The 13,447-nt window shown below is 40.7% G+C and overlaps 1 protein-coding gene across 1 annotated transcript in view; it reads left to right on the top strand.

Moving 5' to 3' along the window:
• Positions 1-13,447, top strand: part of OTOL1 (otolin 1) — an 80,395-nt gene that overhangs the window by 55,261 nt on the left and 11,687 nt on the right. Inside the window, exons 2-4 of the mRNA XM_044914964.1 lie at positions 2,547-2,652; positions 2,755-2,916; positions 12,298-12,351. The gene's annotated coding sequence lies outside the window, so the exon portion shown is untranslated. The remainder of the gene's footprint in view (positions 1-2,546; positions 2,653-2,754; positions 2,917-12,297; positions 12,352-13,447) is intronic.

Below are 13,447 nucleotides of genomic sequence, written 5' to 3'. Positions count from 1 at the left end.
TTAAAAAAGTCCTGTTGATATAATTTGCCTCAAGGAAATAAGAATATGAATAGATATGATAAAAGCATGCAATTGATAGAAGGCAGTCTTTCCTCTATGGTATTAAATCTATTTTTTGTATTGATTTTTGAAATGTGGAAGGTTGTGGTATGGAGTATAGAATCATTTTTAATTTTAAAGTCACTAAGTTTATGAATATCTGTGAGATAAGCAGAATAAATAAATTCTAAAGGCAGATTGTAATATATTGAGTTTACTGGGATAGAACTACATATTTTGGTTCCATGCAATATTTAATCCCCTTTCAGAGATGATGTGCAATGAAGGTCTTAAAAATCAGCTTTTGTTTAGGTTATAATAGTGTGGTATATCTTCAGTTGAGATGATGTAGGTAGTCACATGAAAAATATGGTTTCTATTGTAACAATTATCTGGTAAGGAGAAAAGACATTTTGCTTTAAAAATGTGTTATGGCTGTGGTATTTTATAGAACAATTATGAATAAAAACACAAATTCAACATGCATTTAGCTTTTTATGATAGAATTAGTGGAACATTACATTTCTAGATCTGTTAGTCATTTTATTTTCCCTCCCTTCTCTAAAGGATCTATAATTCATGAATAAAAATTAACTGCTTGCTTAAACTTGAGGGTTTTCAGGACAGAAACTAATTTTTATATATCATGTTCTTTCTGACAGTGTTTAGGAAAAGTCACTACTGGATGCAAAATGCTATTTGCATTTTTTGAAATTTCATAAAGAACACCATTATTTATTTTCTATTTTGAAGAAGTCAATTTTTCTGATGACGTATCTGCACATACACAAAAAAAGAAATGCTGTGCTTCTGTGGGAATGAAGTCAGACAAGTCATTAAACAGAGAAATCTTATCTAAAGATCTTTCTGAGAAATAATTTGCTTTCTGAAATTCACATTTTACCCATTCCTCTTCTAATCTCCCTGCTTAAGGTCCACTGGCAGAAATCCAAATTAAAACTAATAGCTATATTTTTTAATCTTTAAAAAACAATTAACGAGATATACAAAGTATTACTTAATTAGACCAAAGGTAGGAAAGAAGATATTCAAGTCAAACATGACATCCTTGATCTCATTTCCTTTATTGTTGAATCAAGACTAGACACTTGGCCACTCTTTTCAATTTCTGGCATTTATGAGATATTAAGCAAGAGTCCATATTAGAAAAACTTTATTTTCATTTATGGGATACCTACTGTAGTGATATGACATTTACTATAATTTAGTCTTACTGGGTAGTTCATAAGATTTGAAATCTAAGGGCTTTGCATAATTTCCTTCCAAGTGTTTTAATTGACATTCTGCTATAATGAACCCCACAGACCATTACCTGGCTAATTGCTTGAGTTACAGAGCTTATACAATGCCGTTCTTTGTCCTTGATCTTTTGGGTATTAAATAGCAAGGCTGTCCTGAAAGAGAAAGTGACTGCTGGTTTTGATGTGAAGCATTAACGTCTTGGTAGCTTTTTCGGGGACAGATTCCCTTCTGTTCTTCCCTGGGCTGATACCAAACCTGATGCTTATCAGAGATACCGTTATTCTGGGATTCTCAATTCTCCCTGGGAGAGCCCTTGACCTCTAGAGGGTCTTCTGGAACCACTGCTCCAGGTAGAGCTTTCCATGACCTAATTCTGAAGTCCTAGCATAGGCCCCGGAGCAGGGGACAAAATGAAGATATAATACTATTTAATTACGGAGTGCTGTGATTAGGGAGAATTTATTGGGAAAAGAGTTTCACTACTTTAGAACTAGAAAAGGCTTTATTTCTGGCTCATCTAGTCCAAACTTACTGTTTTTAATATAGGGACACTGAGCCCTAGTGGCAAAGCGACTTACTCCACATCTCATGCAGTTGCTAGTGACCCAGGCTCAGGGCTCCTTCTCATGGAGTTAACAGAGCCCAGATCCACAATGAAGTCTTGGAGCCTAATGCCAAATTACAGAGTTTCAGCAAAGCAGGAAGGTGCTAGGATCAGCATATCAGTACAACCCGGATACATACGGTGTGGCCTTCGAAGCATCCTTCGATGCTTCTGCCTTTTTAAAATGATGGTACAGGTCAGTGATAATGGCCTTTTGAGTGGTGAGGAGCAACTAAGGATTTTTCAAGAATTTTTTGAGAACTGGAGACAGGGTAGGAACTAACTCCAATACCTACAGGCCTGGATTGATTTCTCTTGGTAACTTCTGATTAAAATGTTTCTATGGTGCCTTCTCTAAGCTTGATTTCAATTGTTTAATGGCTCGGGAACTAATTCAGATTCCAGTGGGCGGGATAGGGACTGATATATTTTGGGATGTACACAGTGTCTGTTGACAAACTTCTGCCTTTCCAAATGTCTGTTTATGAGACGGTCAGAGCACTGGAGTAGGTTCAGAATCCTGGGTTGAAAAAAAAAGGGGGGGAAGGATCTTACACATTGCAGAAATTAAAGACAAGCAGAAGTTTGGTAATTGGAAATATTTTTGTAATAAAGCCCTTCTTTCATGCTATATTTGTAGTAGTTTTACTTCGTATTTGAGTTCCCTACATCTGAGCATGTGAGTAGGCTGATGAAAGGAGCAACACACATCTTTCAACACCAAGGAGCAAGACTATCAACGGAAGGTAAGCTGCTAGTGATGAAATTCTGTATCTAGCATGTCATCCGAAAACCACCTTTTCCTTCAAAGACCAACTCCTTTTCTTTAAAACCCTCCAATCTGTTAGATTCTGTTTCCTGAAGCTTCCCCAGAACCTCCCCTTAGGGAACCTCTGCCTAATTGTTGATGGACCTGATAGAGCAGGAGTGAGGACCTACTACTCCTTTTCCATCGTGATTCCCTACAGAGGAATACCCTACAGCAGGCATTCTCCATGGTCTCCAGAAAGGTAAAGTGGTTTGCTTAGGTTTGTGTGTACTTATTTCATGGGTATATAAATCATTTATGGCAAGGGAGTAGGAAAGTCTCAGTGAAATCTCTGCTTCATGGAGAAAGTTTCTAACATGGAACTCAGTTTGGCTTCATCAGAGATTTAGTAACATGCCATAATTCCTTTATTAACAAAAAGTATTCTGAGCACATGTCAACTTTAAATTTCAGTTTTTCAACAGTAACTTTGATAGATTATTAACTGCTACCAGGACCAACTAATAAACAAATAAGTGAACAATTCAATCATGTTCTGACTCCATTGCTTTTTTCCTTTTTTTCAATGAATGGACTTTATTGTTTAGATGAGTTGTGGGTTTACAGAAAAATGGAGCAGGAAGTATAGCCAGTTGGCATCTCCTCCACGTCCTCCACCTTTCACACACAGCCCCCCTACCTTTCACACACAGCGCCCCCACCTTTCACACACAGCTCCCTCACCTTTCACACATAGTTCTCCCCACCTTTCACACACAGACCCCCCCCACCTTTCACACACAGCCCACCCACTTTCACACACAGCTCCCCACCCCCCACCTTTCACACACAGCTCCCCCTGGCTGTCTTACAACCAGCGGACTGCATCAGCCCGAAAATTATCAAAAGCTGCACACGTGGACGTTCATACTGTGCTCTCCCCACCTCCTTTCTCCCTATCCCTAAAGTAGGAAAACTCCTTCGGCGGACACTTGGAATCCCTGTGAAGAAAATGAAAAAAGATGAAATTTGAGTTGTAATAATTTTGTTCTTGGCTTTGCCTAATCCCATCCTTAAAGCTTTCGTTTATGTTTTGGATATGTGGCGTGAGGGTTTATTTTTATGTCTAAATTTAATGTGTATTTTTAACCTGTCTACTCACCCATGTGGGTGAGTTTGCATTTCCACCAACCAGTCGCCCTGTTTTGATTGCTCCCAGCTCTGCTGAGCGCAGTTCCTTTTCTGCACCCAATCCTGTGCCACAGGCCTCACTTGCCATTTGGAACATTCTGCTTCCTGTCATACTGCCTTGATTTAAGACAGGGTGGAAGGAGAAGAGGAGTAACTGAGAAAGTGGTGGCAGGCATTGACGGAAAAAACCAGTATCCACACTTGCTGCTGGACTTTTTTTTTTTTTTTAGTGTTAGATTCTGAACCCAAACCAATCCCTTTTATCTAACAGAAAAATGCTGAAAAGGTTTTTATTTTACCACACCCTTGTTAAATACAAGAAACATTTAACTTGGTGAAATGTAATATGATATTCAATGTGCTTAATAAAATTGTAATGGATTCACTTATTTAGACACTCTGGGAGAAGTAGTATCTTCTGGATAGTAGAAATTATGGTGCTTTTGCTGCATCTATCAACACAAAGGGATGAGCAAAGCTTATCAGAGCTGATTACAATCACTCTGGAGTTGCCCTTAAAAAATCAAGTGAGAAATAAGAATCTGCCATTACAAAATTTCTCCTTCTTCCCTTTGATGGCGTTACATTTGTGAACGAGCTCAAAATCTAAGCTTTAGAAGGCCCGTCTGAGTTCCCAGGAAGAACAGGGCAGAAGGAAACAGCTGATCGGAAATCCTCCCTCGAGGTTGCTTAGCATTGAGAGCTCAACACCAGGCATGTTACAAAGGAAAGGAGAATAAGATCGGTCAATGGATGGATGTAGCTCTCCAGCAGAGAAGGAAGTCGCGGCAGCAACTGTCCTTCCCCATTTTCCTTTTCCTCCTTGTTCTGGACCTTCCGCCTGAGGGTGACCACACAGGAAGTGGGTGTGATGGTAGTGATCCCTTGTAGCTGCTTCCCCTAACTCTCCACTCTACGTTGGATTATTCCTGAAGCAGGAAATTCATGGGGGAGGCCGACATCCCTGCAGGATGAACAAGCCCTGAGGTCATCCCCATGTCGTGACTGGAGCTCAGGCATCTTAGAACCCTGCCTCTTTTCCTTCCATAACTGAGCACAGGGAAAGCCTCTCAGCCCAACCCAGTTCATCCCACTCAAGCTAGTTATATCAGCAGTTGGGGCTAAGATCTCACTTTATTCCTAAAATCCACTCAGAGCAGCTAGGGGTTCATTACTCTGGTCTTAGGGAGACAAAAGTTAACGAGAATCATTCCTATGCAAACATTTGTGTGTCTAGGTTGCGCTGCCTAGTGCAAAATTATCTCAGATTCATTGTGTATTTTAAACTAAAACCTTGACCAATGACTAAACCTCATCTCATATTCCTAAGGGAAAGTAATTATTAATCATAGTCTTCTAGAATTTTCCCACATGTAGACTCCTACTGTGCTCTCTTATCTTCATTTTCTCAAGGTGATATATATTAACGCCACAATCTAAGAAACCTTCTAGACTCAAACTGTAAAGTTAAATTCCAATTTAACTAAGTTGCAAATGCACTTTTCAGATAGATATTAAATACAATAATGATTATTTTCTGGAAGGGGTTGATTTTTTAATTTGTGAAATAATGGCAACAAAAATGTGAGCCTCTGTGTCTCTTACCGCCTGGACTACAGCAGCTCCCACTTGCTTTTACTGCTTCCTGTTTTGTCTCATCTGCAACCACCCTCCACACAGCAGCCAGGGTCTCTCCACTGCTCGAACATTCAGTGGCTTCTTTTTTTTTTAAAGATTTTATTTATTTATTTGAGAGAGAGAGAATGAGAGAGAGCACATGAGAGGGGGGAGGGTCAGAGGGAGAAGCAGACTCCCTGCCGAGCAGGGAGCCCGATGCGGGACTCGATCCAGGGACTCCAGGATCATGACCTGAGCTGAAGGCAGTCGCTTAACCAACTGAGCCACCCAGGCGCCCCATTCAGTGGCTTCTTGTAGCCTGTAGAACAAAGCCCAAATCCTTATGACGGTCTATAGCAGCTACTCAGTGTGTCCTGGGGAAACCATGCCAGGCTCTCTCTCACTCTCTCACCCCAGACATGCAGAGCCTCTGGGCCTTCCTGCTCTCTCTGTGACAGGGCACACTGGGCTGCAGCTGCTTGGAAAGCTCTTCTTGCTCCTCCTGTGACTAGCTCCTTCTGATTTGTCAGTGCTCTTTCCTCAGGCCTTCCTATCAGCTTAAGGCCTACTTCCTCCAATAGGCTTTCTCTAAGAACCTGTCTGAAACAATCTTTCTCTGTCACTCTTTATCAAATACCCCTATTTATTTCCTCCATCGTGCTTATTACAGTCTGAAATATTGATCATTTTTGCCATCTGATATTTATCACTGCCGTTAGAATATAAGCTTTCTGACAGCAGATATTTTTTGCTCTAACTCCTGCCTATAATACAATGTCTGACTCAGAGTAAGTGTTTAATAAACATTTGTTGATGGAAAGAATGAAAGAATGATGTGCAACTTGGGTATGAGAAGGAGCACAGCATGGAATATCGGTCATAATGAAATGTGAAAAATTAAAAGTAACTATTAAGATAGGAAAAGAATGCTATATACATAAAAGTCCATCTTAGAATCTTATATAACTATACAGAGGTCAGAGGGGGAAGATTGCTCTGTATAAAGTCAGAAAAGGTCATCATTTTTGTAGCCTGACAACCAATCCACACATATCCACGTGCCTTAAATTATTTCAAAGTCTTTAATTAATTAATTAATTAATTAATTATTTTTATTTGAGAGAGAGAATGAGTAAGAGAGCACATGAGAGGGGGGAGGGTCAGAGGGAGAAGCAGACTCCCCGCCGAGCAGGGAGCCCGATGCGGGACTCAATCCAGGGACTCCAGGATCATGACCTGAGCCGAAGGCAGTCGCTTAACCAACTGAGCCACCCAGGCGCCCTTTCAAAGTTTTTATATTTATACTTCGATCAGCATTCAAGAATGCACCTGAAATTACTGGCACAAAAACAGACACATAGATCAATGGAACAGAATAGAGAGCCCAGAAATGGACCCTCAACTCTATGGTCAACTAATCTTCGACAAAGCAGGAAAGAATGTCCAATGGAAAAAAGACAGTCTCTTCAACAAATGGTGTTGGGAAAATTGGACAGCCACATGCAGAAGAATGAAACTGGACCATTTCCTTACACCACACACAAAGATAGACTCTAAATGGTTGAAAGACCTCAATGTGAGACAGGAGTCCATCAAAATCCTAAAGGAGAACACAGGCAGCAACCTCTTCGACCTCAGCCGCAGCAACTTCTTCCTAGAAACATCTCCAAAGGCAAGGGAAGCAAGGGCAAAAATGAACTATTGGGACTTCATCAAGATAAAAAGCTTTTGCAAAGCAAAGGAAACAGTCAACAAAACCAAAAGACAACCAATGGAATGGGAGAAGATATTTGCAAATGACATATCAGATAAAGGGCTAGTATCCAAAATCTATAAAGAACTCATCAAACTCAACACCCAAAGAACAAAGAATCCAATCAAGAAATGGGCAGAAGACATGAAAAGACATTTTTGCAAAGAAGACATCCAAATGGCCAACAGACACATGAAAAAGTGCTCAATATCACTCGGCATCAGGGAAATCCAAATCAAAACCTCAATGAGATACCACCTCACACCAGTCTGAATGGCTAAAATTAACAAGTCAGGAAACGACAGATGTTGGCGGGGATGCAGAGAAAGGGGAACCCTCCTACACTGTTGGTGGGAATGCAAGCTGGTGCAGCCACTCTGGAAAACAGTACAGCGGTTCCTCAAAAAGTTGAAAATAGAGCTACCATATGATCCAGCAATTGCACTACTGGGTATTTACCCCAAAGATACAAAAGTAGGGATCCGAAAGGGTACGTGCACCCCAATGTTTATAGCAGCAATGTCCACAATAGCCAAACTGTGGAAAGAGCCAAGATGTCCATCGACAGACGAATGGATAAAGAAGATGTGGGATATATATACAATGGAATATTATGCAGCCATCAAAAGGAATGAGATCTTGCCATTTGCAACGATGTGGATGGAACTGGAGGGTATTATGCTGAGCAAAATAAGTCAGAGAAAGACATGTATCATATGACCTCACTGATATGAGGAATTCTTAATCTCAGGAAAGAAACTGAGGGTTGCTGGAGTGGGCGGTGGGGTGGGAGGGATGGGGTGACTGGGTGATAGACACGGGAGAGGGTATGTGCTCTGGTAAGTACTGTGAATTGTGCAAGACTGTTGAATCTCAGATCTGTACCTCTGAAACAAATAATGCAATATATGTTAAGGAAAAAAAAAAAAAGAAGAAGATAGCAGGAGGGGAAGAATGAAGGGGGGGAAATCAGAGGGGTAGATGAACCATGAGAGACGATGGACTCTGAAAAACAAACTGAGGGTTCTGCAGGGGAGGGGGGCGGGGGGATGGGTTAGCCTGGTGATGAGTATTAAAGAGGGCACATACTGAATGGAGCACTGGGTGTTATACGCAAACAATGAATCATGGAACACTACATCTAAAACTAATGATGTAATGTATGGGGATTAACATAACAATAAAAAAATTAAAAAAAAAAAAAGAATGCACCTGAAATACAACATTGGTGTAGATTATACATTTGTAGGCTCAAAACATTGTGGGAGGATCTTTTTTTAAAAGATTTTAATTTTTAATTTTAGAGTGGGAGGAGGGGCAGAGGGAGAGAGAGAATCTCAAGCAGACTCCCCACTGAGCATGGAGCCCGATGCAGGGCTCGATCTCATAACCCTGAGATCATGACCTGAGCCAAAATCAAGAGTGAGTTGCTTAACCCATTGATCCACCCAGGCTCCCCTGTGCAAGGACCTTTTGACAAAACTTTTTGGGACATAACTGGATCCAGTTAGTTTCTGATGGATTAAGATGTTATGGGTGGCCAAGGAGTGGGTGGGGTAAGAAGAAAGAGAATATAGGATTGGATATGAGATAGGATAAGACAGGCTGGGAGTTTATAATAAAGGGAATAGAGATAAAGTGAATGGAAAAGAAGAATAATACAGGATTCAAGATTAAGTACAGGATTAAATCTGGGATTTAGTATAGGTAATTAGGTACTAATGCAGTCATTGAAGAGGGGAGGGGCACAGGGCTGCCACTAGCTGCCAGGTTTGCCTCTAGCCTTCGGAGAATTGGGACTTGGTTCTTTTTTTTTTTTTTTTAAGATTTTATTTATTTATTTGACAGAGAGAGACATAGCGAGAGAGGGAACACAAGCAGGGGGAGTGGGAGAGGGAGAAGCAGGCTTCCCTCAGAGCAGGGAGCCCGATGTGGGGCTCGATCCCAGGACCCTGGGATCATGACCTGAGCCAAAGGCAGATGCTTAATGACTGAGCCACCCAGGTGCCCCTGGGACTTTGTTCTTGATGCCCAGGGTAGAAACTACAGAAAACTGCTGCCCGTGGTCACAGCCACCCACAGAGCCAAGACAGGAAATGATGTTGGTATGCCAAACTTCAGTTCTGCCCAAGTCCATGCATTCCAACTGCGGCCAGCAGAAGAATAATGGCTTCTGCTATTTTTCTGTCTTCTATGTCTTATGAAAGTGTCTCTCAATGTCAGAAACTAAACTGGAACCCTGATGACAAGAGATTCTGGGAAAAGTATTTCTCAGGCTTTGAGTCCTTGAGATAGAGAGGAGTACATAAAAGAAGGTGGAAATGGGGCCAGATGGCAGTCTGACACAATATGAGAATAGGAAATACCTGTCACGGCTTTGAAATACTATTTCTGGCTAGTTAATTTCATTAGATCTAATCCTTACTAAAAACAATAGCCCATAGTTGCTAAGGGCACTATGTTAAGAGGTATTCATGCATTATCTCATTAAGTTTCACAACCACACAAAATGAAGCTACTATTATCTCCATTTTAGAATTGAGGAACCAAGACTTAGAGACATAGAGTAACCTGCTCCAAATGAAACAACTAGTAAGTAGAAGAGCTGAACCTTACTCATGACTGACTATCTACAAAGCCAGTGGCTTTGTATAGTACTTGCTAGTCAGTTATTAAATTTCTTTTTTTTCATGATTTCAATGTAAATTTATTTATTTTTATTAACATATAATATATTATTTGTTTCAGGGGTACAGGTCTGTGATTCATCAGTCTTACACAATTCACGTGCTCACCATAGCACATACCCTCCCCAGTGTCCATCACCCAGCCACCCCATCCCTCCCACCCCCCTCCACTCCAGCAACCCTCAGTTTGTTTCCTGAGGTTAGGAGTCTCTTATGGCTTGTTTCCCTCTCTGGTTTCGTCTTGTTTCATTTTTCCTCCCCTTCCCCTATGTTCCTCTGCCTTGTTTGTCAAGTTCCCTGTATCAGTGAGATCATATGATAATTGTCTTTCTCTGATTGACTCATTTCACTTAGCATAATACCCTAAATTTCTTTATAATCCATGGCCCTAGCCTCAGCATGAAACTTGCCAAGTCATTTTACAAATGTAGACTCTTAAGTCCGTGTAAATACCTACCTTTATTGGGAAAAGAACGAACAGATCTTCAAAGAATGTTCTCCCAAGCATGGGCTCTATCTTAATGAGAGAGAAAGGTTTATCAGTAGAAGAAATGTAATGTCTCCTATATTTAGAGTGAAATTTTATGTTATGAGAAATTTTCACTTATTGATGAAATATCTACTATTATGAAACCACATCATAGAATCTCAAGGTTAGAAGGGGCATTCAAGGTTGAAGAATCTTCAAGATCCCTTCTGATAGCATCTCAACAAGGGTTGGCCCAGCTTCTGTTCAGGAACTGTGAATGGGTGCAACTTCCAGGACTATGGGAGCTGATGGATGAGAAGGAGGAGCACACAGGAGGTCTGCTGCTGGGTAAAGATAAAATGGTGCTGCCTGGAGTCTGCTTAGTCAGTTTTGTCTCAATGACAGCAAATATGATGTTAGGCCAGAGGCTGGAACTATTGGTATTAGTTAGCCTTTGCTGCCAACATTATCAAAACTCTATGGCTTACAAATTATAGCTTGAGTGTCTGTGGTGGATTCAAGATGGCCAGAGATTGTTTGGCACTCCTTCTATTGAGAATGAGAGCCGATGCCCCTTCCTTTTGAGTCTGGCTGGCCTCTGTGAGTGCTGTGACTAATAGAACTTAATGAAAGTGTCTTTTGTGCCATTCTCAGGTATAGCCTAAATGGATTGGCCACTTCCATGTTCTTGAAATACTCTCTTTGGGAGCCCTAAGGCATGACTGAAGAAATTTGACAATCTTGAGATTGACATGCTAGAGAGACTGGGTGGTTGAAGAGCCCAGTTTTTTTCCATTTCTCTCAAGGTACTGGACTTGTAGTGAAGCCTTTCCAGACTAGCCCATGCACTAGCTGAACACTGCTACGTGATCCTAAGTTGATGTCTCATGGATCCTAAGCCTGATGTCTCAGGCCCAATTCCTGACCCATGAAATTGTGCACTATGATAAAATGGTTATTTTCAGCCACTGAGTTTCAGGTAGTTTGTTGCACCATGGTAGATAACTGGCATATGTCTGTGGGATTCATGAGGGCTGTCTGATCTAGACTGGCTTCAGCTGGTCTCACCTGGGCTCATCATGTGTCTGTGGATCAGTTGGGGACTGTTACCCAGATTGTGCTTGACTAGGGCAGCTTACCTGAGGCGGCTCTGCTCCACGTGTCTCTCATCCTTCTCTGTGACCAGCAAGCTTGGCCATGTACATCCTTCTCATGGAAATGACCAAAAAGTGCAAGAGAGCAAGTGGAAACACATAAAGGCTCTTGAGACCTAGGCTTGGAAATGGCACCCTGTCACTTATCCTCATTCTATTGGCTGAAGTCCCATCATGGCTGAACTCAAAGTCAAGAGTATGGAGTATAGACCTCATTTCTTTTGTGGGAGATGATGCAAAATCAAAGAGTATGAATACAGGGAGGAGTGGAAAATTGGAGAGTATAATGCAATCTACTACATTTACTTCATTTTGGTTCAGCAAACTTTTATGGGATACGTATTATTGGCAAACATTATGCACTGGGAACACACACACGTGCGCGCACACACACACAAAGAGAGAGAGAGAGAGAGAGACCTAATTTCCTGCTCTTGAAATGCTTATAGCCCAGCCGATCTTCAGGATGAGTAAAAAGGCTTACTGTATTTGTGTTTATCAGGGACTTCAACCTCCTTTTAAATCTTTACTTCTAATCTCTCTGTTAAGGTTTATACCTGTATTAAACTTCAGACTTAGCATTTGAGTTATGTTTTATTGTTACTGTGACTTAAAATTTGGTCAGAAGTCCTTACTTGCTTAACTCGCTGTGGAAGTTTTCTTTGGTTAGGTTTTTATGTATTTGTATAAACATGAAAAAATTCCAATTAAAAAGAAATATATATATGTACCGTCAGCTTGGTATCAACTTTTGCTTTGCTGTTTTTCAAAGGGCTTTATGTTTTCCTCATCTCTGATTCCTGGGAAGCTTCATCATAGTCTTAAGGTACCAACTATATTATCCTTTAACATCTATATTTAAATTGGGAAGCAGGAAGTCACAATGCAAGGAAAACATATATGAGGACAATTCACACTCCCAAATAGGGACACTGAGCACTTTCCTTATATTAGTTGCTCCGCTCATTTTTTTCTGTAGCTCTTTAGTTTCTGGTTGAATGTGTTTGTTTCCCTCTGTAACTTTGTTTGCTCCACACTAATACATTCCACTGTCAGAACCAGATTTCTCATCTCTCTTCTTCATATCTCCCATTTTTAAGTTCCTGTTTCTTCTCTGTGGGAAACCACTTTCTTCTACTGAAGGGCCTAGAGGTGAGCTCCATGAAGGGTTCAACTTAGTTCCTTCTGCAGCCTCAGTGATCACACATTAATCCCCAGGCAGTGTGGCACAGTGGAAAGTGCATGGGCTGATTTGGAGTCAAATGGGCCTAGATGTTAATTGTAACTCTATTGCTTACTCACACTGTGATCTCGGGCAAGCTACTTAACTTCTCTGTGCCTGAGTTTTTAAGTTTTTATTTAAATTCCACTTAGTTAACATACAGTGTAATATTAGTTTCAGGTGTACAATATAGTGATTCAACATTTACATACATCACCCTGTGCTCATCACAACAAATGCACTCCCTAATCCCCATCATCTATTTCACCCATCTCCCCCCCCACCGCCCCACACCTCCTCTCTGGTAACCAGCAGTTTGTTCTCTATAGTCTTGGTCTATCTGTCTGTCTGTCTGTCTCTTTTTACCCCTTTGCTCATTTCTTTTGTTTCTTAAATTCTACATATGGGTGAAATCATACAGTATTTGTCTTTCTCTGACTAGCTTATTTCACTTAGCAGAATACTCTCGAGCTCCATCCATGTTGTTGCAAATGGCAAGATTTCATTCTTTGTTATGACTGAGTAATATTCCATTCTATCTATCACCTATCTATCTATCTATCTATCATCTATCTATCTATCTATCTATCTATCTATCTATCTATCTATCTCATATCTTCTTTATCCATTCATCAGTTGATGGACACTTGGGCTATTTCCATAATATGGCTATTGTAGATAATGCTGCTATAAACATTGG

The sequence above is a fragment of the Neomonachus schauinslandi genome, chromosome 1 (genome assembly GCF_002201575.2).
Source record: "Neomonachus schauinslandi chromosome 1, ASM220157v2, whole genome shotgun sequence".
Lineage (NCBI taxonomy): Eukaryota > Metazoa > Chordata > Mammalia > Carnivora > Phocidae > Neomonachus > Neomonachus schauinslandi.
The sequence above is the reverse complement of the archived record's forward strand: the minus strand, read 5'-3'. Positions and strand labels throughout refer to the sequence as shown.